The 24014-nt window shown below is 36.8% G+C and overlaps 1 protein-coding gene across 9 annotated transcripts in view; it reads right to left on the bottom strand.

Annotated features, from left to right (window-relative positions):
* ATP2C1 (ATPase secretory pathway Ca2+ transporting 1) overlaps positions 1-24014 on the bottom strand; it is a 146900-nt gene that overhangs the window by 97287 nt on the left and 25599 nt on the right. Inside the window, exon 1 of one of the 9 annotated variants that reach the window (XM_070493158.1) lies at positions 20783-20925. The exons of 7 other annotated variants lie outside the window; for them this stretch is intronic. The gene's annotated coding sequence lies outside the window, so the exon portion shown is untranslated. Of the gene's footprint in view, positions 1-20782; positions 20926-24014 lie in introns of those variants that run through there. One more of the 9 variants, XM_070493157.1, reaches the window with a different exon arrangement.

The following is a 24014-nucleotide window of genomic DNA, read 5'->3' as shown; positions in this document are numbered from 1 at the left end:
ACTTTCCCATATCCGCAATAAGGCTGTTTCACTTTTTTATGATTTGTGTGTTCACCAGAGTAGCACTTTTAATTTCCTGCAAGAACTTTTCCTTTGCATTCACAGCTTGGCTAACTGTTTGGTACAAGAGGCCTTGTCTTGGCCTAGAGAGACCTGGACATGCCTTCCTCACTAAGCTTAATCACGTCTAGCTTTTGATTTAAAGTGAGTGACATGAGAATCTTTCTTCCACTTGAACACTTAGACACCACTGTAGGGTTATTAATTGGCCTAATTTCAGTTTTGCTGTGTCTCAGAGAACAGGCAGGCCCAAGGAGAGGGAGAGAGACAGGGAAATGGCCAACCAGTAGAGCAGTCAGAACATACACAACATTTATCGATTAAGTTTGTCGTCTTACATGGGCACACTTCATGGCACCCCAACACAATTACAATAGTAACATTAAAAATCACAGATCACAGGGGCCAGCCTGGTGGCATAGTGATTAAGTTCATGCACTCCACTTTGGTGGCCTGGGGTTAGCAGGTTCAGATCCCTGGCGCTGACCTACACTCTGTTCAAGCCATGCTGTGGCAGTGTCCCACATACAAAATAGAAAGGATTAGCACAGATGTTAGCTCAGGGCCACTCTTACTCAAGCAAAAAAGAGGAAGATTGGCTACAAATGTTAGCTCAGGGTCAATCTTCCTCACAAAAAAATAAATAAAATCACTGATCACAGATCACCATAACAAATATAATTAATGAAAAAGTTTGAAATATTGCAAGAACTACCAAAATGTGACACAGAGACACAAAGTGAACAAAGGCTATCACTGATAGACTTGCTCGAAACAGTGTTGCCACAAACCTTCAATTTGTAAAAAACACAATATTTGCGAAGCACAATAAAGTGAAGTAGACCTGTATATTGTCGGTGGGAATGCAAAACAGTGCAGTCACTGCGGAAGACAATTTAGCGGTTCCTCAAAAAGCTAAACATAGAATAATCAAATGAGTCAGCAATTGTATTCCTAAGTATATACCCAATATAATTAAAAACAGAAACTCAGATATTTGTATGCCAATGTTCACTGCAGTAATATTCACAACAATCAAAAGGTGGAAACAACCCAAGTGTCTATCCACAGATAAATGGATAAAGAAAATGTGGTTATACAAATAGATTATCATTCAGCCATAAAAAGAAATGAAGTTCTGATACAAACACAACATGGATGATCCTTGAAAGCATGCTAAGTGAAATAAGCCAGAAACAAAAGAATACTGTATGATTCCACATTAGACAAAATATCTAGAATAGGCAAATTCATAGAGGCAGAAAATAGATTAGTGGCAACGAAGGGCTAGGAGTAAGGGGAAAATGGGAAGCTATTGCTTAATGGGTACAGAGTTTCTGTTTAGGGTGATAAAGTTTTGGAAATAGAAAGTGGTGATGGTTGCAAAATATTGTGAATGTAATTAATGCCACTGAATTGTACACTTAAAAATGGTTAAAATGGCAAATTTTATATGTATTTTACCACAATAAAAAAATGTTTCACCTCTCCCCAAAAATTCCAATGAGATTACCACTCCTTCCAATCTAAAGAACTGGGTTATGACATTTACAAATTAACCAAATGAATCTAGTTTATTACTCTAGCATACATTATTACAAATATTTCATAATCAGGGTCATCACTACGCAAGCAACAGGGAACACTGGTAGGTTCAATCAACTCCCTGTGGAGGAAATCTGTAATGCAGAATCCACACGCATGGTCACTATGACATCCTCAAATATCTAAAAGCCTGAAGGTGAGCATTTGTTCTTCATGTACTCCTAGATCTGAGCAGAAACACAAAAGTGAAGGTTGTTCTCCAAAATGAAAGCATAATCTGGAACAGTGGTTTCTATCAAAGTCCTGGCACCTCCTCCTCTAGCTCTATTCCTTCCAATTTAGTATTTTAAATCCATCCCCTCAATCTCAGCTTTTTTCGCCCCACATTTTACCAACTTTCTCCTTCTCCCAAAGTAGACATTTTCATTTCCCATGCCTATCTGCTAATTCATGCTTACCAGAATGCTAAGTACTTCCTAAAAATAAAAAACATAAAAATAGTAAAGAATATAACAGCTACAGTCCCACCAACCTTTCTTTCTACGTATCTAGTTCATTATACATTCAATAATGTTTAACATGATGACAACCAGACTTTTTTTTCGGAGCCACTTAGTCAATGTTTAACTCTGGTATTAATGTTGTCAGCCCTCCGCCACCCTTCTGGCAATTCCTCTATCCCACCAGACAGAATTCTTCTTGGTTCTTTCCCCCTTTCTTTGGCAAATATAGTTTATTTCTTATCCCATTATGACCTGCAGGGGTACAGAATGGGATCACTGACCCTTTTGAAGTACCTATATTCACCATATTACCTCCAACGTGAAAAAAAAAATCCAATGTACCCACTTCTTCAGAAAACAAAGTCCTTTTTAAAGTACTTTATAAGTTAAATTTGTACTTTCTCCTGCAACAATGCAATAAAAAGATCAATCATATACATTCTCTGTCAAATTTCATCCATCTGATCCCAAGTTTTAGTATATTTTTTTTAAATGTCCAAGTGAAATAAAAGTAGAAGTGTTTTATTTTAATTTTCAGCACACAGTACTTTTTAAGCAAGATTCAGATATAGACTCTGGAATTCATTTCCAACTGTTGTCTGCTGAATACAATTGTAAACCATCTGTAATCCAATTGAGACTAAAGTCTTACATAAAATGAACAAACCAACCCAAAGGATCTCATATTTTTAATCTGCTATCTAAAAAATCAGCCCTTTTACTCAGTCGTTAGGTTTATTCTTTGTAGAATCCAATACTCAATACTTTGCTTCTGCTAATCAATGACCTTAGTGCTTCCAAGGACACAATCTGGGAAATGAATTCCTGATCAGTACACAGTGAAAAAAGCCATGTTCAGAAAAACCAAGCCCCCAACATGAATAATAAGGGCAGGCAAGAAAACACCACTTCCGTATGCGGACAACAAAAAGATAAAGAGAAGTGGGGGGTCAGGTTATACAAAAAGCTAAGACATCAGGGATTCAGACAGTCTCCCACTTCGTTAGTCAGGTAACTTGAATTCTGCCTGCAGCTGGTCCCCTTCCAAGCCAAAAGAAACTGGTACTGCAGTAACACACAATGATTTTGAGAACCAAAGAAAAGTAATAATAAAATATAAATCTAAGCTTTGATTAACTCTATTGAACAATCACATTCTAAGCCCAACCCCTGGAGAAATCATAGTTCCTACTTCATGTTAAAACACTCAAACCCCAGGAGTGCCCCTAAAAAGAATGTTACCTAACAGGAGACCATAAGCATCCTATTAGCTGTAAATACTTAAATAGTTTGTAACTTGACACAAATAAGTTTGCTTTACATGTCCTAATAATCCTGTCCCTTCATATAAAAGGATGACTTACCCTTTATTAGTAATAAGGAACTGATTTATTTAGTGATAACTGAATTTGAACTGACTCAGCTTTAGAGATGGCTAGCTAAACAAGAAATCTAAAACCACACCACTGTAAGTTGTCTATGTGGGAAAAGAAGTCTACCACATAGTCCCACTGCCTGAAATGCCTGCAGCACATCGTTACAGACGAGAAGGACCAGGTCCAGCTTGTACGCCCCATACCCTAATAAGCTTTCAGGCCTCATTCCTTCTATGAGTCTTTTTGTGACATCTCCCTGCAACTCTGAACTAATAACTCATCCCCTAATATCCCACTTAGTTATAACAGCTCTTCCAAACAGGTCTGTTTCCTGCTGCTACACTGTAAATTCAATGGCTACAAAAACTGTGGGTCATATAAACCAGCGTTGGCTATGCCTGGCACACATCTGGTTCTCAAAACTGTTAAAAGGATAAATGGGTAAGTGAACAGACTTCTTCCTTAACCATTTCAACTAATACTATGTCCCTAAACAAAAACTGCACATTCCAATAATTAAGAAGTAATTAGGGGCCGGCCCCATGGCCGAGTGGTTAAGTTTGCGCGCTCCACTACGGCAGCCTGGGGTTTCGCCGGTTTGGATCCCAGGCACGGACGTGGCACCACTCATCAGGCCACGCTGAGGTGGCGTCCCACATAGCACAACCAGAGGCACTCACAACTAGAATATACAACTATGTACTGGGGATCTTGAGGAGAAGAAAAAAGGGAAAAAAAAAAAAAGACTGGCAACAGATGTTAGCTCAGGTGCCAATCTTTATAAAAAAATCTTTTAAAATTAAAAAAAATAAAGTAAATAAATAAGTAATTAACCCCAACAAGTTCATACTTAAACCTTTTCTTTCCTGATCTATGGAGGGGGAGGGGGGGAGCGACCAGGGACCTTCTGTCATCCAAAGTAACTAATGAGTCAGAGGAAGATTCAGTGATCCAATGGCTTTCACTTAAATGCTAATGCTCCATTTGCTCTGCATTACAAATAACTGCAGAATACCTGAATGGTTCTTATGCTTGTTTATGAATAAGTGGGCTTCCTCCTATTGAAATACATGTTCCCATGCTAAAAACAAGCCCTGGAGAAGAGAGGTGAATGGTAAAAGGACAATCAAAAGTCTCCTAGTCAAGCAAGTTACTCATTCCTCAGCATCTACTTGCATAGCATGTAATTTATATCACTTCATCAGTAACTCACATGCACATTTTTAATTTCTTGCTTCAATCTCCAATCCTTTTCTTACAGTACAATCAGACACCAAAAAATGATACTACCAAGCCCAAGTGGCCAAAAGTAATGTGGCACGAATCAGTAATTTGAATAAATTTTTAGTTGGAAACCATATAACTTTAGCCCTAAACTGTAAAGACCGAAAGTTGCTAACTATGAAACTTTCAGAGGCCACTTTCATTTAAAAAGATGGGTTCTTTGTCCTTAAAGGATCTGCAAGAAATATGTTTTTACTTTGAAGCTTTGAGTTTTAAAACAAAAAGCCTAGAACTCCTGATTCAGCATAAGAGTAGTTTCTGTTATCACATAACATAAAGGTAGTTGGGGAAGGTGTAACAGGAAAAGGACTAGTAGTAGTAAGAGGAAGAGGAGGAGATTCACACTTTTCACCTGTTAAGTGACAGCGGTGACGCTTGAGTGCTTTACTTCTATTACTTCATTCAATCCTCTGAAAACTCTGTGAAAGGGCATTATCATCTTTCCTATTTTATAGATGAGGAAATTGAAGGTTGAAAAAGTTAAGTAATTTGCCCAAGGTTAAAAAAACAAATTAGTTAAGTAATACAGCCAGGAACTGAATCAATGTCTAACTCTAAATCCCTCTTTCTCAACAGTTACACTGTAAGTTAATCACATAATCCACAAATTTCAAAGTAAATCAAGTTTAGGAGACTAATTTTACTATGATGAGATGATTTAAAAATCAAAGAACAGAGCCAGCCCTGATGGCCTAGTGGTTAAAGTTCAACATTCTCATTGCTGTAGTGGCCCAGGTCCATTTCCCAGTCATGGAACCACACCACCCGTCTGTCAGTTGCCATGCTGTGGTGGTAGCTCACATAGAAAACCTAGAAGGGGACTTACAACTAGGATATACAACCATGCACTGGGATTTTGTGGAGCAAAAAAAAGGAGAGAAAGATTGGCAACAGATGTTAGCTCAGGGCAAATCTTTCCCTGCAAAAAAACAAAAAAGAAAAGAAATAAAAATCTAAGAGCAGGTATTCTGGGAAAATGATGGCGTAGGAAACATCAGGAATCTGTCTCCCTAGAAAACAACTGCACTGGCAGAATCTCTGATGTAACTATGTTGGATCTCTGGAGCCTATGGAAGGCTTGCAACTTCCAGGAGAAGGCTCAGACAGTGAATTGCAATTAATTTTAGTCAAATTCAGCTCTTAGCACAACAGCAGCTACCCATCCCACACCCTTACACACACACACATATACACATCCCTCTCCTGACAACTCATGTGACCCCCTCACAGCAGACAGCTGTGCACACATTCCTGGATCAGCTTACACACAGCTTATGAGAACCAAGGTGGGCAAAAAGCACCCTGTCCTCCAAATATGTGTGATCTCTGCTATGATCACTGATTGCAGCTTCTCATCACAGAGATGCATACAACAGGCAGGTAGCCATTGTTGTTGCACCTCCCCACACTGTTGCAAACCCCTCCCCTCTCCAGCTGAAGTAACTTCCAGGGGAATTAAAGGGCCAACAACCATTTTCCCTCTATTCATTTTTCTCTTTTCCCCTTTTGAGAGCCAGACATTAAAGATTGGATATTTAAAGGTGACCACATGGGGGCCCAGCCTGGTGGCACAGCAGTTAAGTTTGCACATTATGCTTAAGTGGACCGGGGTTCACCGGTTTGGATCCTGGGTGCAGACCTACGCACCACTTGTCAAGCCATGCTGTGGCAGGACTTCCACATATAAAGTAGAGGAAGTTGGGCACAGATGTTGGCTCAGGGCCAGTGTTGCTCAGCAAAAAAAAGAAGAGGATTGGTGGCAGATGTTAGCTCAGAGCTAAGCATCCTCAAAAAAAAAGAAAAAATGACCACATCTAGGGGGGAATTACAAACTCACTGCACATGCCCTGGAAAACGCATGGGCTCAGAAAAGATCTGAGATCTTAATTTTACATCTCACGCTGATCTTCAGCACAGAAATAGCCTATAACAGTTAAAAAAAAAATACCAGCAAACCCTGAGGAAGAGGAAGAATCTGATTTCCAGAATTACTACATTACTATATTTCAAATGTCCAGTTTTCAACAAAAAAATCACAAAGCATATAAAGAAATAGGAACATATGGCTCATTAAAGGAAAAAAAATAAACCAACGGAAACTGTCCTTAAAAAAGACCTGATGGTAGATCTACTAGACAGACTTAAAACAACGATTTTAAAGATGCTCAAAGAACTAAAGGAAGATGTGGAGAAAGTCAAGAAAGCAATGTATGAACAAAATGGACATATTGATAAGATACAGAACCTAAAAAAGAAACCAAAAAGAAATTCTGGAACTGAAAAGTATAATAACTGAAATTAAAAATTCATTAGGGGATTCAAAAGCTGATGTGAGCCGCAAACTTGAAGATATGACAACGGGACTGTAGAATCTGAGAAAGAAAAAGATGGAAGAAAAGTGAACAGAGCATAAGCGACCTGTGAGACACCATCAAGAAGACCAACATATGTATTATGGGAGTCCCAGAAGGAGAAGAGAGAAAGGGGCACAGAGAATATCTGAAGAAATAATGGCCAAAAACTTTCCAAATTTGATGAAACACATTAAGATAAATATCCAAGAAGCTCAATGAATTCCAAGTAGGATGAACTCAAAGAGACCTACACCAAGGCACATTTTAATCAAGAGCCAAAGAGAGATTCTTGAAAGCAGCAAGAGAGAAGCAATCCATCACATACAAGAGTTCATCAATAAGGTAATCAGGAGATTTCTCATCAGAAACTTTAGAGGCCAGAAGTCAGTGGGCCAATATATTTAAAGTGCTAAAAGAAAAAAATTAACCAAGAATCCTACATTTGGCAAAACTGTCCTTCAAAAGTGAGGAAGAAATTAAGATACTCTCAGATAAACAGAAGTTGAGGAAGTTCATTACCACCACACCTGCCCTGTGAGAAATGCTTAAGAGAATTCTGCAGATTGACATAAAATGACACTAAACAGTAGCTGAAGTCTTATGAAGAAACAAAGATCTCAGTTAAGGTAAATACATAGGCAACTATAAAAACTAGCACTATTGTAACTTTGGTCTGTAATTCCATTTTTTATTTTCTACATAATTTAAGAGACTAAACCAATTTTTTTAAAAAGCAATTATCAGTCTAAAAGCTAGTATTGTAACTTTGGTTTGTAACTCCACATTTTCTTTCCTACATGATTTAAGAGACTAATGTGTTTTTTTGAATTATGTTTTTGGACACACAATGTATAAAAATGTAATTTTGGGACATCAGAAACTGAAAGATATGAGGGTAGAGATGTAAAGGAGCAGAATTTGTGTCTGTTATTGAAGTTAAACTAGTCTAAATCCAAATTGGAGTTTTATAACTAGGATGTTAAATGCAATCCTCATGATAACCACAAAGAAAATAGCAACAGAATATACACGAAAGGCAATGAAATAGGAACTTAAACATCTCACTACAGCCCCGTGACCAAGTGGTTAAGTTCGCATGTTCCACTTCAGTGGCCCAGGGTTTCACTGGTTCAGATCCTGGGGTGTGGACATGGCACTGCTCATCAAGCCATGCTGAGGCAGTGTCCCACGCAGCACAACCAGAAGGAGCTACAACTAGAATATAGAACTATGTACTGGGAGGCTTTGAGGAGAAGAAGAAGAAAAAAAAAAAGGAAAAATGGCAGCAGATGTTAGCTCAGGTGCCAATCTTTAAATAAAAAATTCACTACAAAAAAATCAACTGAACACAAAAGAAGGCAGTAACGCATAAAATAAGGGACAAAAAGCTATACTGAATATAGAAAATAAACGGCAAAATAACAGAAGCCCCTTCTTACCAGTTAGCTGTAAGAAGAAAGGAAATTCTGAAGTATGCTACAGTATGGATGAACTTTGAGGACATTATGCTAAGTGAAATAGCCAGTCACATGTATATTGTATGATTGCGCTTACATGAAGTACCTAGAATAGGCAAATTCACAGAAACAGAAAGCAGATTAGAGGTTACCAGAGGCTGGAAAGATGGAGGAATGGAGAGTTAGTGTTTAATGGGTACTAAGTTTCAGTTTGAGGTAATGAAAATATTTTGGAAATAATGGTGATGATTGCAGAACACTGTGAATGTACTTAATGACAGTGAACTGTACACTTAAAAATGTTTAAAATAGCAAATTTTGTTAAATATTTTTAAATGTTTTAAAAATTAATAATGCAATACATCATAAATCACTGAATTCTATACTTTAAACAGGTGAACTAGATGGTATCTGAATTTATAACTCACTAAAACTGTTTAAAAAAAATACATAAGAACAAAGCTTCTTTTTAACCAAAAGTAACCTTGATGCAAAGAAGTTTCTCACCCTCTTCCCTCTACACATACATCCAAACAAATACTAGATACAGCAGATGGTTTTTGAAAATTGTGAAAAGGGGAAAACAATGACCACTTAAAACTAATGTCTGTCTAGGGGCTGACCCCATGGCTGAGAGGTTAAGTTCGCGTGCTCCGCTTCAGTGGCCCAGGCTTTCGCTGGTTCGAGTCCTGGGCGCGGACATGGCACCGCTCATCAGGCCATGTTGAGGAGGCATCCCACATGCCACAACTAGAAGGACCCATAACTAAAAATAGACAACTATGTACCAGGGTGCTTGGGGAGAAAAAGGAAAAATAAAATCTTTAAAAAACAAAAAACAACTGTCTGTCTAAAAAATTCTCACAAAGTTAGAATACTAAGACTGTACAGTCTTCTGATGCCAGCAAAACATTTTATAAATTCTGTCACATGACTAAAATGAAAATACATAAGATAAACTGGGTAGATTTCTGGCTAGCTGAGGCAACAGTATTAATAACTCAGTACCATTAGGTGCACCACTAGGCTCTCTCCTGTTTAATATTTTATCAACAACTCAGACAAATATCTAAATAGCATGCTTATCCAAGACGACACCTCAAAGGTGAAGAGGGGCAGCCATCTTGCCTCATAATTCAAATGAGCTTATCAGCTGAATCAACAAATAGAGGCAATATACTACCACTTTCACATTTACAAAAGCACATATACTTACCAGAGATAAACGTAAAAACAAAAACTCAAAAACCAACAACTAAGGTACCGGATACTAAGGCTCTAGAGTAACAGTTCAGATAAACACATGTGTAAGTTGACCTTTTAAAGAGCTGTGAAATTCTCAGTGTAACCCTACTGCAAAAAAGGTAAACATCATCTTAAACTGCATTATGAGTACAGCTTTTAGACCAAGAGAGTAACGGCCCTAGAGTACTGTATGATCCAACCACACCTTGAGGATTCTATATTCAGTTTAGGGCATCATCAGGGCCTGTTTCAAAGTGTGGCATATTACGGTGACATTTTGGAAATGATGTCTTAAGAAGGCTGATGGAATAAGTTAGCAATATTTGGCCTACAGAAGAGAATTATGAAGGGCAATGCATGACCATTATTTGGATCTCAATAAAAGTTTCTAAACAAAGGATATGAGAGGCATCTTCAATTATTTTAAGGACTGCTATATGAAACATGACATTCTACCAAGATTAAGGACAGAACTAGCATCGACAGACAAAAGTACAGAGTTTGCAATCACCAAAAACTTTCTAGGAGAGAATGCTGGTGATTTTCATATGCAGTGAGAAGTTGGTTCCTTCAACGTGAAGATTCTAGGAATGGTTCGGCAAAGTGCAGGGAGGCATCACCGCCTCCTTATTGCTGGTGGTAATAAGGTTTGTGAGAATGAATTAGTAACTTCTGTTAAGGAACATAACTGTGAAATAGTTACCTTCCACACTGAACTGTAAGTTCGAGAACATGGACCCAAAGAACAGCAGCACAATCAGGCTCTGATGTAGACTAGCACTTAAATATTCCTCATTCAAGAAATTAAAAACTAGCCTAATCACAAATCATGTTCACAATCACAATCATAAATCATATTTTTTTCCCAATACTTGGGAATAAAACAGAAGGTTCTAAATGTTACTAAACATTTGTATCCAAAAGCTAAATCTAATCCATTTTCAGTAGAGCAATACAAATCACAAAAAAATGCATTTACCTCTGGAGATCAACAGGGATAACACACAAAATAATGAACTCGAAAGAAAATACAAACCTCTTATTCCTAAAGAGTAGTATAATTTTTTAATTATACTAAGTCATTTTTAATGATTTTTTAAAATAAAAACCTGCTCATTGTCTTTAGAGCATCAAGTAATAAGAGAGGGTTTAATGTAATAAGCCCATCTCTCCAGTGCTACTGCCCAGAAGTGACCTCTGTTAACTGTTTCTGTGTATACTGCCAGCCATTTTCTATGCAGGTACATTACAAGGATTTTGTTTTTTGGTTTTTTTATTGTTGTTGCTGAGGAAGATTTGCTCTGAGCTAACATCTGTTGCTAATCTTCCTTTTTTTTTTCACTTGAGGAAGATTAGCCCTGAGTTAACATCTGTGCCAATCTTCCTCTATTTTGTATGTGGGACGCTGCCACACCACAGCTGACAAGTGGTGTATGTTGCGCACAGGATCTGAAGCTGCGAATTTGGGCCACCAAAGCAGAGGATGCTAAACTTAACCACTACGCCACGGAGCTGGCCCTGTTTTTTGTTTTTTAAATTACAAATAGAACCACATAACTACCACTTGCTTTTTTTACTCAATATATCTTGTACTTCTTTCTATTTCACCAAACATACTGATCTGCCTCATTTTTTTTATGGCTCACAGAGCATTTCATTATATAGTAGTAACCCAGTTTAGTCCTCTTGATGACAGACATTTGGGTTATTCCTGTCTTTTGCTATTAGAAATGCTGCTGTAGTGAACATCCTTGTACAAATCTCTTTGTATGCTTGCACAAGTACAGGTACAAGATACATTCCTGTATGTGGAACTGTTGGGTGTTTGTATTTTTTATTCTCACAGCTATTGTTAAATTGCTCTCCAAAAGGATTGTGTCAAATGAGCTCCCAACAACAGTCAGAAGCTTCTATTTTCCCTATAATCTAACCATGACTACGCATCACCACATTTTTTAAATCTTTGCCTGTTTGATGAGTGGAAAATAGTTATTTTAATTCACATCGCTTCATTACTGAGGTAGAGCGCCTTTTCACATATCTTTTGGTCATTTACAACCTTTTCTGTGAAACACTTGTATATGTCCTTTAGCCGTTTTCCAAGTTATTGGCTATTTCTCATAGATTTAAAGAGCCTTCTGTAGGAAAGTAGCCTTTTGTCATTTGTTTCAAATGTTTTTATCACTGGTTTGCAGTTTGTCTACTGACTTTTTTTCTATTCCCTTCTAAAATTTTATATGATTAAGCATTTCAATTGTTTCCATTATGGTTTTGGGGTTTCATCTCATGCTTAGTTTTTTAAAAAGCCTTCCTCATTCCAGCCTTACGCTTATTTCCTAAAAGTGAGCTAACTGTCCCTATACCATTTATTGAATAACACATCTTTTCCTCCACTAAGTTATTCTCTGGGGAGGAGGACAAAGAGGAACAAAATATGACTAAGTCAAACTTTTAAAGCCATTTTGTACAGTTACCTATAACAAAATGACACCCAAATGCTCAAAAAGATCTTCTTATGTTTGTACCTATGAAAGAATATAACATCCTGAAAATAAAGGACAATTCAATGCAATGTCTATGAAAATTCCAACTGCCTTTTTTTACAGAAATGGACAAGCTAATTCTAAAATTCATATGGAAATGAAAGGGACTCAGAATAGACAAAACAATCTTGAAAATAAAACAAAGTTGCTGGACTCATACTCCCCAGTTTCAAAACTTAGTACAAAAGTTACAGTAATCCAAACAATGTGGTACTAGCATCAGGACAGACATATAGATTAATGCAACAGAACTGAGAGTCTAGAAATAAACCTACATATCTATGGTCAATTGACTTTTAATAAGGGTACCAAGACAAATAAATGGAGAAGGAATAGTCTTCAACAAATGGTGTTGGGATAACTGGATATTCCATGCAGAAGAATGAAGTTGGACCCTCACCTCACACCACATACAAAAATTAACTCAAAATGGATAAAATGTGAAAGCTAAACTATAAAATTCTTAGAAGAAAACATAGATCCTTGTCACATTGAATCAGGTAATGGTTTCTTAAATGTAACATCTAAAGCACAAAAAACAAAAGAAAGAATAAATAAACTGGACTTCAGCAAAATTTTAAAAGTTTGTGCTACAAAAGACACCATCGTGAATGTGAAAAGATAACCTACAGAATGGGAGAAATATTTGCAAATCATGTCTGATAAAGGTCTTATAAATGCTGCAGTAAAAACCCTTGCACAAATCTCTTTGTATGCTTGTGCAAGTAGAGGTATAGGACACATTCCTATCCAGTATCCAGAATATAAAGAATCTTAGAACTCAACAATAAAAAAGCAAATAACAAAATTACAAAAGGGGTAAAGGATTTGAATAAACATTTCTCCAAAGATATGCAAATAGTCAATAAGCAAATAAAAAATACTTGATATCATTAGTCATTAGGGAAATCCACACCAAAACCATATGATATCATTTCATACCCCCAGGACAGCAATTAAAAAAAAAAAAGAAACAGAATAAGCGTTGGAGAGGATGTGGAGAAATTAACTGGAACCCTCACACATTGCTGGTGGGAATGAAAAATTGTGCAACCTGTGGAGGTTCCATAATAAATCAAACACAGAATTACCATATAACCCAGCACTTCCACTCCTAAGTATATACCCAAAAGAACCAAAAATATATATTCACACAAAAACCTGTACATAAATGTTCACAGTAGTATTATTCATAATAGCCAAAGGGTAGAAACAATTCAAATGTCTATCAACTGATGAATGGATAAACAAAATGTGGTATATCCATACAATGGACTATTATTCAACCAAAAAAAGAATGAAATGATACATGTTATAACATGGCTGAATGGTGAAAACATGCTAAAGTGAAAGAAGTCAAACACAAAAGGTCACATATTGTATGACTTCATTTACATAAACTATTCAGAAGAAGTAAATCCACAGAGACAAAGAGTGGATTAACAGTTGACAAGGGCTGGGGAAAGGAGAAAACAGGAAGTGAATGTGAATGGATCAGGAGTTTCTTATAGGGCTGATGGAAATGTTCTGGAATTAGATCAATGCACAACCTTGTGAATATACTAAATACCACCAACTGCGCACTTTAAGGTGGCAAATTGCGTGGTATGTGAATTATATTTCAAAAAAACAGTAAATGACAGAATCTGTAGAATAAATTAACTCATGATTTACTCCAGTAATAAGAGAACTAGTACTCACTCTGTAGGTGACTTTGGGTCTAAAACTATGCATCCAGAACAAAGAAAATTTAGTTGGGGGATTGATTTCAAGTATTTATAGTTATGGGACCACAGATGGAATAAATTCCCAAGTGTAGAAGATGTAGAAACAAGACCTGTAACTAAGCAACCAAGAGAGCAAGCCCAAGAGAATGATCATCATAGCATAGCTCCTTTGAGTGAACTGCTATCAGCCAAAGCAATTACAGCTATACCTAACTTTAAGCAAATCCACTTCTTTTAAGAAGAGATCTTCATTACAGATAAATGTAGAAGGGACATGGTCACCATTTACTTCAAAGGATTTAAGACAGGGCCCAGCCCGGTGGCGTAGTGGTTAAGTTCACTGTGCTCTGCTTCAGCAGCCCAGGGTTCCCAGGCCCGGACACTAGGCGCAGACCTACACACCGCTCATCAAGCCATGCTGTGGTAGCATCCCACATACAAAATAGAAGAAGGCTGGCATGTTAGCTCAGCAACAATCTTCCTCAAGCAAAACGAGGAAGACTGACAACAGATGGTAGCTCAGGGCTAATCTTCCTCACCCAAAAAAAAAGATTTAAGATATTAAAATCAAACAGGATGTGAGAAAAACATAAAATAGAATACAAACAGTAAATAAATGAACCTAACCTTAATACAAATGAATAAGAGAACAGGCCAGAAGTACGTAGAGAAGAAAAGAACTAACCTAACCTTGGAAAATAGATTTTGACTATGTACTATAAAGCTAAAGATAAATATTATACTCTAGTTTAAAAATGGGTTTCTCACAGAGGACTAGGATAGCAACTCAAACTACTTTTGTGTGTGTGTACTAGGATTGAAAAATAAGTAAAGATATTGTGGATGAGAACCAGGTTTCTCACCTTTGGAGAAGGAAGTAACAAGGAAAGGGAAAAGGCTAGGAAAAAAAGAAAAAGACTAGAATGAACCCTGAGGTATGGGATTGGAACTGGCAGTATAAGTACGAATTCATGATTTTTAATTTATATTTATATAGATGGATGGATAAGGAAATAAAAATATATGTGTATGTATATTCTATACATAAATTTGCTAGATCTATCTACTGAAAGGAGCTAGAAATACTGACACCCCAATAGTACTGAGCACACCTGGCATTCAGATCTTGGCTTCTAGATACCATTCTCTGGAGAATTGGTTGATTACATAGCTGGTGCACAGGAAAAATATGAGATGCACCTGAAGCATCTTGTGGTACCAGAAAGTATATTAGTACTCACAAAAGGATGGGGGCATTGTAGAAAGGACACAGGAGTAAATTTGAAAGTGCTCTCAATGCCAAACCTAGAACAATCTGAGTAACAAAGTATTAGATTTTAGTGGCCAGCCCTGTGACCAAGTCGTGAAGTCCACGTGCTCTGCTTTGGCGGCCCAGGGTTTCATGGGTTCGGATCCTGGGTGCAGACCTAGTACCCTTCGTCAGGCCATGCTGAGGCAGTGTCCCACAAAGCAAAGCAAGAAGCACCTACAACTAGAATATAGAATTATGTACTGGGGGGCTTTGGGGAGAAGAAGAAAAAAAACAAGAAGATTGGCAACAGATGTTAGTGCAGGTGCCAATCCTTAAAAAAAAATTAAAAAAGAAAAAATAATAAAAAATTTTAAAAGTATTAGATTTTAACCATAAGTAAAATAAATATCCACAAATCCATATAAATAATCGGACAATTAATAAATGGAAGAAAAGAGACAGTTCTTCCTTAGCAGTAGAATTCCAATTAATGAGCATAGAAGGAATGAGGGAAACAGAAAATCATCATTAAGCAAATATCACAGTAGTGACTGCTGCCAGCAACAACCACTGACAGATACAAAAGTTGACCCATGAAAAGTATGATGAGATGCAGGATGTTTGCAGTTTCAAAATACTTCCCCACAAGAGGAAAGTATTAATTACAAAGAAATCATTACATTACAAAGGAAAAACTACATTTATTATTAATTACAAAGGATAAGCCAGTAACTTTATAAGCACAGAAACCTGGTAGACACCTCCCTAATCCATGATCACAGTTAATATGACCAGTCATAAGACAGACTAATCATGAGTAAACATCAGACAAATCCAATTGAGGGACATTCTAAAAAAGAATGACTGACCAGTACTGTTCAAAAAGTGTCAAGATCATGAAAGATGAAAAAAAGACTGGGGAACTTAACAGATGGGAAGAGACTAAGAAGATGTGGTAACTAAATGCAAGATAGAATCCTGAATTGGATTCTGGACCAGTAAAAGAATAGTTTATAAATGTGAATTTCTTGGTTCTGATCATTATACTATTGTTATATAAGGTGTTAACATTAGAGGAAAGTGGGGGAAGGGTATACGGGAACTCTTTATAATAATTTTGCACTTTTGATGTAAGTCTAAAATTTTTTGATTAAAAAGTTTAAAAGATTTTAGAGAAAAAGATTTTAAAAGGTTCAGAGGTTTGTTTTTAAAACCTTTTTAAGTCTTTTTAAAAGATTTTAGAGGTTTTTCTAAACCTCTGAAAGTAAAGCAAATCTTTGTTCCATAATTGGAAGTTAAACTAAACAACAATTAGACAACACCACCTGAAACTTTTAGAAGTAATCAACAACTACAGCAAAGTTGCAGGGTATAAAATCAATTTACATAAATCAGTAGCAATTCTATAATAACGAGCTAACAGAAAAAGAACTCAAGAACAGAATACCATTCACAATCACAACAAAAAGAATAAAATACCTCGGGGTGAATTTAACTAAGGAAGGGAAAGACCTATACAACAAAAATTATAAGGCTTTTCTGAAAGAAATGGATGACACACAAAGAGATGAAAAGACATTCCACGTACATGGATTGGAAGAATAAACATAGTTAAAATGTCCATTCTACCTAAAGCAATTTACAGATTCAATGCCATCCCAATCAGAATCCCAATGACATTCTTTACAGAAACAGAGCAGACAATCCTAAAATTCATATGGGGCAACAAAAGACTCCGAATTGCTAAAGCAATCCTGAGAAAAAAGAACAAAGCTGGAGGCATCACAATCCCTGACTTCAAAACATACTACAAAGCTACAGTAATCAAAACAGCATGGTACTGGTACAAAAACAGGTGCACAGATCAAGGGAACAGAATTGAAAGCCCAGAAATAAAACCACACATCTATGGACAACTAATCTTCGACAAAGGAGCTGAGGGCATACAATGGAGAAAAGAAAGTCTCCTCAACAAATGGTGCTGGGAAACCTGGAAAGCCACATGGAAAAGAATGAAAATTGACCATTCTTTTTCACCATTCACCAAAATAAACTCAAAATGGATCAAAGACCTAAAGCTGAGATGTGAAACCACAAGGCTTCTAGAAGAAAATGTAGGCAGTACACTCTTTGACATCAGTATTAAAAGGATCTTTTCGGACACCACGTCTTCTCAGACAAGGGAAACAATAGAAAAGAATAAACAAATGGGGCTTCATCAGACTAAAGAGCTTCTTCAAGGCAAAGGAAAACAGGATTGAAACAAAAAAACAACCAACTGGGAAAAAATATTTGCAAGTCATACATCCAACAAAGGCTTAATATCCATAATATATAAAGAACTAACACAACTCAATAACAAAAAATAAAACAACCCGATCAAAAAATGGGCAGAGGATATGAATGGACATTTCTCCAAAGAAGATATACAGATGGCCAATAGGCACATGAAAAGATGTTCATCAGCACTGATCATCAGGGAAATGCAAATCAAAACTACACTAAGATGTCACCTTACACCCATCAGAATGACAAAAATAACTAAAATAAATAGCAACAAATGTTGGAGAGGTTGTGGAGAAAAAGGAACCCTCATACACTGCTGGTGGGAATGCAAACTGGTGCAGCCACTATGGAAAACAGTATGGAGATTTCTCAAAAAATTAAAAATAGAACTACCATACAATCCAGCTATCCCACTACTGGGTATCTATCCAGAGCTTGAAGTCAGCAATTCCAAAAGTCCCATGCACCTCAATGTTCACTGCAGCATTATTTACAATAGCCAAGACACAGAAGCAACCTAAGTACCCATCAACAGATGAATGGATAAAAAAGATGTGGTATATATATATACAATGGAATACTACTCAGCTGTAAAAAAAGAACAAAATCGTGCCATTTGCAACAACATGGATGGACGAGGGAATTATGTTAAGTGAAATAAGCCAGATAGAGAAGGGCAATCTCTGTATGATTCCACTCATATGAGGAATTTAAAAATGTAGACAAAGAGAACAGATTAGTAGCTACCAGGGGAAAGGCAGGGTGGGGGGTGGGCACAAAGGGTGAAGGGGTGCACCTACAACACGACTGACAAACAATAATGTACAACTGAAATTTCACAAGATTGTAACCTATCATTAACTCAACAAAAATTAAGTTTAAAAAAAAAACCACCTGGAAAGAATGTGGCATTTTTTTGGTCAGTGAGTTAAAAGGTGGGCATAATATTTCATTTACTGATATATCAGTTTGCATAAATTATTTCAAGTCCTGAGAGAAATTTGATACAAGGATGAGGGAAGCAGGTATCATATCATCTACATATTTTTTTGTTGTTTTGGGGGTTTTTTTGGTGAGGAAGATTGGCCCTGAGTGACCATCTGTGCCAATCTTCCTCTATTAAGTATGTGGAATGCCACCACAGCACAGCTTTGGTGAGTGGTGTATAGGTCCATGCCCAGGATCCAAACTCAAGAACCCTGGGCCACCGAAGCAAAGCACATAAACTTAACCACTATGCCACCAGGCTGGCCCCATTTTTCCCATTTTAAATGGTTTTCCTCAAAAGTTATTTAATTTTTCTAACCAACTATTTTAATGAGTAGTATGTTTAAATAATTTTAGTTTAATATGAAAAACAGACTGTTATTTCTAAATTCCACCTGCTGTTAATAAAAGAAACATTAGCAAGGGTCCAATAAATAGTTCACTAAACTCAAGCACCTTTAACCTATTAATCCATGTTACAGATGGGGAATTAAAGTATAGGAAAACTGAACCCATCTTTTTCCTAAAAGGAAAGAGAGAGCAGCAAAGGACTCCTTAAAATTGAGAATGCCAAACAACTATGTAACGTAAGTAGACATTAAACACAGTGAGGCTATGACTAAAATGCATTTCCAAAGAAATGGTCCCTTGTATTAGAATTGAAAATACATGTGTCCTGTCTCTAACATGAATGAAAGAGCTGGTGGAAACATCAATACTTTACAAAAGACAGTAAAAAGGTTCTTGACAAGCAAAAGAAAGCACCTAATGAAGACCCTAATAAGTAAATCTCAGGAAAAGTGCCGATGTCAGAGGGGTCTACTTGAAATTTTGTGAATGGATAAAAAGAGAAAGGGCATTACAGACACAGGAAGTCTGGCATTTTCTAAAAGAAACAGACTCCTTCGGTCTTAATTTCAAAGAACAATGAAATTGCTTTCATACAGTAAAAGTTCTGAAAACAAGTAAAATTATGAGTTTAACCTCACTGATTAGTAGGAAAACTTTTAATCTAGATGTCCACATTTTGCTTACTGCTAAGTTACAAATCACAAAATACTCAAAATCCAAACCAAAGTAGAGTCAAAATCATAATCTGATGAAATCATGAGACAAGCACTAAGATTATATAGGTTTCCTGGCCATCCCACTCATCTCTCAGAAAAAATACATGAAGCCTTGAAATTAGAAGTTGTTCAAGAGACCAATGACAAAAACAAATTCCCCATATCTATTCATCAACCAAGGTAAGGCAAATTAGCATTTCCCAAACAGCTCTTTCACGTTAGCACTTACATTACACATCTTGACCTACCTAATCCTAACAAGCCTGAGGGAGAGTCACCATCATCCCTTCACAAGCGAGGAAACCAAGGCTTAGAGGAGTGAACTTCCTTGCCCTTGGTCAGAACAATCTTTCTCAGTCTCAGTACCACTGACAACTGCTCGGAGCCGGGGGACCATCTTATGTATTGTAGCGCGTTTACCAGTATCCCTGGCCTCTACTCACTGGATGCCAGTAGCATCACCCCTAGTTCTGACAAACAAAAGCATCTCTAGACATTGCCAAATGTCGCCTGGAGGGCAAGACTGCCAGCAACTGAAAACCACTGAGTTAAGAGTGAAGAAGCCAACGTTTTCAATAGACAACACCTACACGCCAGATTCTGTTCAAGTTGAATTAGCGACAACTGAGGGTCTTTGCCCTCAAGAGCTCACTTTGACTCCTGGTCTTGTAGCCCTACTGGTGTTCGATTTTAAAACAAACCTGTCTCCACACATGATCTATGACATGTGTGCCATAACAGTCTGATCTTCAACATACTCCGCTTGGCCAGTCCCCATATCAGCTAACTCCTCCAACCACCGTCAGTGGCACCTCCACTCACCCACTTATGCTGGTTTAACAGCTTGTAGTCATCTCTGACACAACCTTCCCCTTCATTCCCTGTATCCAGTTACTGCCCAAGTTCTGCTAGTTTTTCACACGAGTAAATATCTCTTTTATCCATCTCTACTCTCCATTTCCATTATTCAATATAGATTCAAGCCCAATTCCTCTCCTTTTTTCTACTAACAGAAGAAATCCGAAGGAACTAATCTCTCTTGGTCCCTCGACTGAATTAACGGTGTACACCAAGATAGCATAACTGAACTACCAACCTCAAGATAGGGCGCCGGCAGACCTCAGAGTGGTCAGCAAAGACCACATCCTCTCTTCCTGGAGAGGGAAAGGAAACTGAAATTTCTCAACTGATCACAGACACTTTCACAGCCAGATGTTAACTCTCAGTAAATAGCACCCTGACAAGCATTAAGAAAAGGACATAGCAGAGATTAGTTTGCATGCCATTAAAAAGTGGCTTGCGTGCTATTTCTGGCACTTGTGCCATGAACCAATTTTGCCTGCTCCAAGGGAATGCAGATCTGACACTCAACAGACAAGTGAAGTAAAATTCCTAAAGAAAGCCGGCACTAACTAGCATTTCTGCCCATCCCAAGGTATAAACCCAAATGAAGGTAGGTAAAGCAAACATTCCCCTAGGGAAACTCTAAAACAGCTGGTCAAATCAAATCTGGTGAAATAATTGCATAAAAAGGCACATATATCTTCATAACATACAGGAATGTACAACTAACTTATTTATACTGCAAATGAAAGGCTCTGATTTAAGATTAGAGGAAATCCAGGATCTGTTTTAAAGTTGATCTCTCCCTTGGGCAAAGAAAGAACTTTATTGTATTAACGGTTCTTAGGGAATGCATTCTCTTTTTTGACTTAAAGACACCACAATCAAGATAACTTTAAATCCAGTATCCAAAATTCACAACCTAATCGAAAGTTTTAATTTATACTTCACAGTTTTAAAAAACAATGTTCAAAAAGAGTATGATGGGTAACATCCTAAATATTTCTGCTTCAGTTCTCATTTCTGAGTTTTCCCCCAAAGGCTAAGCTTCAAACAGTACAGAGTGGCAAACATATTTAGTGTCAGGGTCCTGGACTATTCTGACTTTATCAGGTCATTCCTTTCAAGAAAGTAAATAAATAAATGAAAATAATTTCTACAAGTATGCTTCAACGTCTCAGAGTTTTCTAAGAAAATAAATATGTCATGCTAAATTGCTGTGTTGCCTCTTAGGGGACACAAGTTTAGGTCAGCACCTTTAAGAAATGATCAAAAGTCAAGCCAAAAGGCCTTACTTAAGCAAAGAATTATAATTAACAGGCATATTAAATAATTCCAATTCATGCATGTTCTAATATATGAAGAGAGAGCAAAGACTGAAGTTCAGTTAGATGCCCAGTTACAGCCATTTTAAGGTGACGGTTTGATCCCTGCTGCTACTGTCCTTCTCTGTCTATAACCTAGTACCTTGTAACACTTCATTCAGATTTTTTCTAAATGTATCCAATAAACTTAGCCTAAACCAATCCTACACAATCTGAGTAATTTCCTTCTAATTCTAAAAGGTCTATCTTTGTCAACAGGAAAGCCTTGAAGATGGAAGACACAGTTAACACATGCATATAAATATCAGGCATATAAATTCCAGAGGAAATGCATTAATTTAGCCTGACATATTTTCCCCCCCAAGAAATCCTTTCCTGTAGGAAATGAAGGCATTAACCTAGAGCTCACCCAACCAAGTTTATTTAACTGCCTTTTACCAACAATTGTCCATACGAAAATCAAGATAATCTTGTCACAACTGATGCCTGAAATCATTATAAAAAGAATTTGTCTTTTAACAAAGTAAATATGGGGGGACCTCTTGAACCGATTCTTAAAAGCTTTTTAAGACGTTACATCTAACAATGGTGTAATTTAAAATTCACCCCAGCTAACTTTACCATTAAGCTGTGGTGTTCCTTCTAGCTTTAAAACAAAACTTAACCTTGCTAAAAAGGTTGTGTTTAACCAAGATCTCAAAAGAAAATCAGCTTTGAGTCCCAATAGTGTTCCCTAAGAAACTATTTTGATTGATACTGCTTCAGTTAACAGAGTTGAATTCTGATGACATTAAATGAATGAGAAAAACATTGAGACAAACCAAGTATTTAGGATTCAATTGTCAGAAGGCTTTTGCTTACAAATAATCTGTGCAGCATCCATCCTCTGGATTAAATTACCACAGTTTATAAAATGCTGCCACATACATAATCTCTTTTAGTTTCAACTCTTTTCCAGAAACACTAATTAAGAACATTATTTTGTTGACAAATATTATTTTATTGTCAAAATAAATATAAATAATGCTATGACATAAAAATACACTATAAATAAAAATTATATATAAGTAATACATTATTTATATAATACAAATATGTCAAAAATATTATTTTATTGACTGCAAACAAAATAAATTACATTTCCCACATCTAAAGATAGAAAATATTTTTATAACCTGGTTTCCTATTTCCAGTTAAAGGAATACAATTAAGGTGGTTTCTCATCCCTTTTTCCTTATAGTTCCTCCAACTATCTTAAGACAATCTTTTCTTAAGACATTCCTAGATGATTAACAATTTGAACTTGAATAAAAACTATTTTAAAAAATGAAGTGTAAATAAACATACTATAACTTTCAAATGTTACACAAACAGAAGGGGGAATTTATTCCACACCTATTGGCTCTGCCTATAACCTTAAGCATGTCCTGGAATCTTGAAAATTATTACAATTCTATCTATTAGTAAAAAACACATTTCAGACTATATCAAAAAGTTTCATGTGCATTAAATTTATATTGGTTTTTCTATGGGAAAGGCCAAATTTATTCCAAAGAAAAAAATTCATTATTGGGAAGGAGAAACTATTTGCAAAATTCTCCGGCTAGAAATATCTTTTCTAATAAGCCATCCCTTTAAACACAAAAATAATCTGTGAAATATCAAAAAGAGTAATTTACTTGTGCATCTCAGATTCCTAAGTGGTATCTGTTTACATCTGTGATAAACATGCAAAGAAGAGTTCCAAAGGATGTGGATAAATCCTAACCCACAAATGGATGTCTAGGACGGGTCCCCGAAATTTCAGGAGATTAACACTTCAAATACTTTTAGTGAAGTACTTCATGAAGCATCCTGGAGGCCAAGGCTAAAAAGTGGTCAAGCTTTGCTGAGAACGTTTAACTGGGTCATAGGAGAAAGGTCCAGAAGAATTGAAAGTGAAGTGCCAAAGAAAACTACCACCATTGCTGAAAGGAGCCACATGGATGAAGTGATTCCCTCCAACAACCATTGCAGACATGGCACACTACCCAAGAACCTCCATGCTACCACTCCAGGGAGCCACTATCAACTTGACCCTATACAGACCTAGAGATGTAACTTATCTACATACCTCCCGGAGGACTCTCTGCTTCTGGGAAACAGCAGCAATCACTCAAA

The sequence above is a fragment of the Equus asinus genome, chromosome 21 (assembly GCF_041296235.1).
Source record: "Equus asinus isolate D_3611 breed Donkey chromosome 21, EquAss-T2T_v2, whole genome shotgun sequence".
Classification (NCBI taxonomy): domain Eukaryota; kingdom Metazoa; phylum Chordata; class Mammalia; order Perissodactyla; family Equidae; genus Equus; species Equus asinus.
The sequence above is the reverse complement of the archived record's forward strand: the minus strand, read 5'-3'. Positions and strand labels throughout refer to the sequence as shown.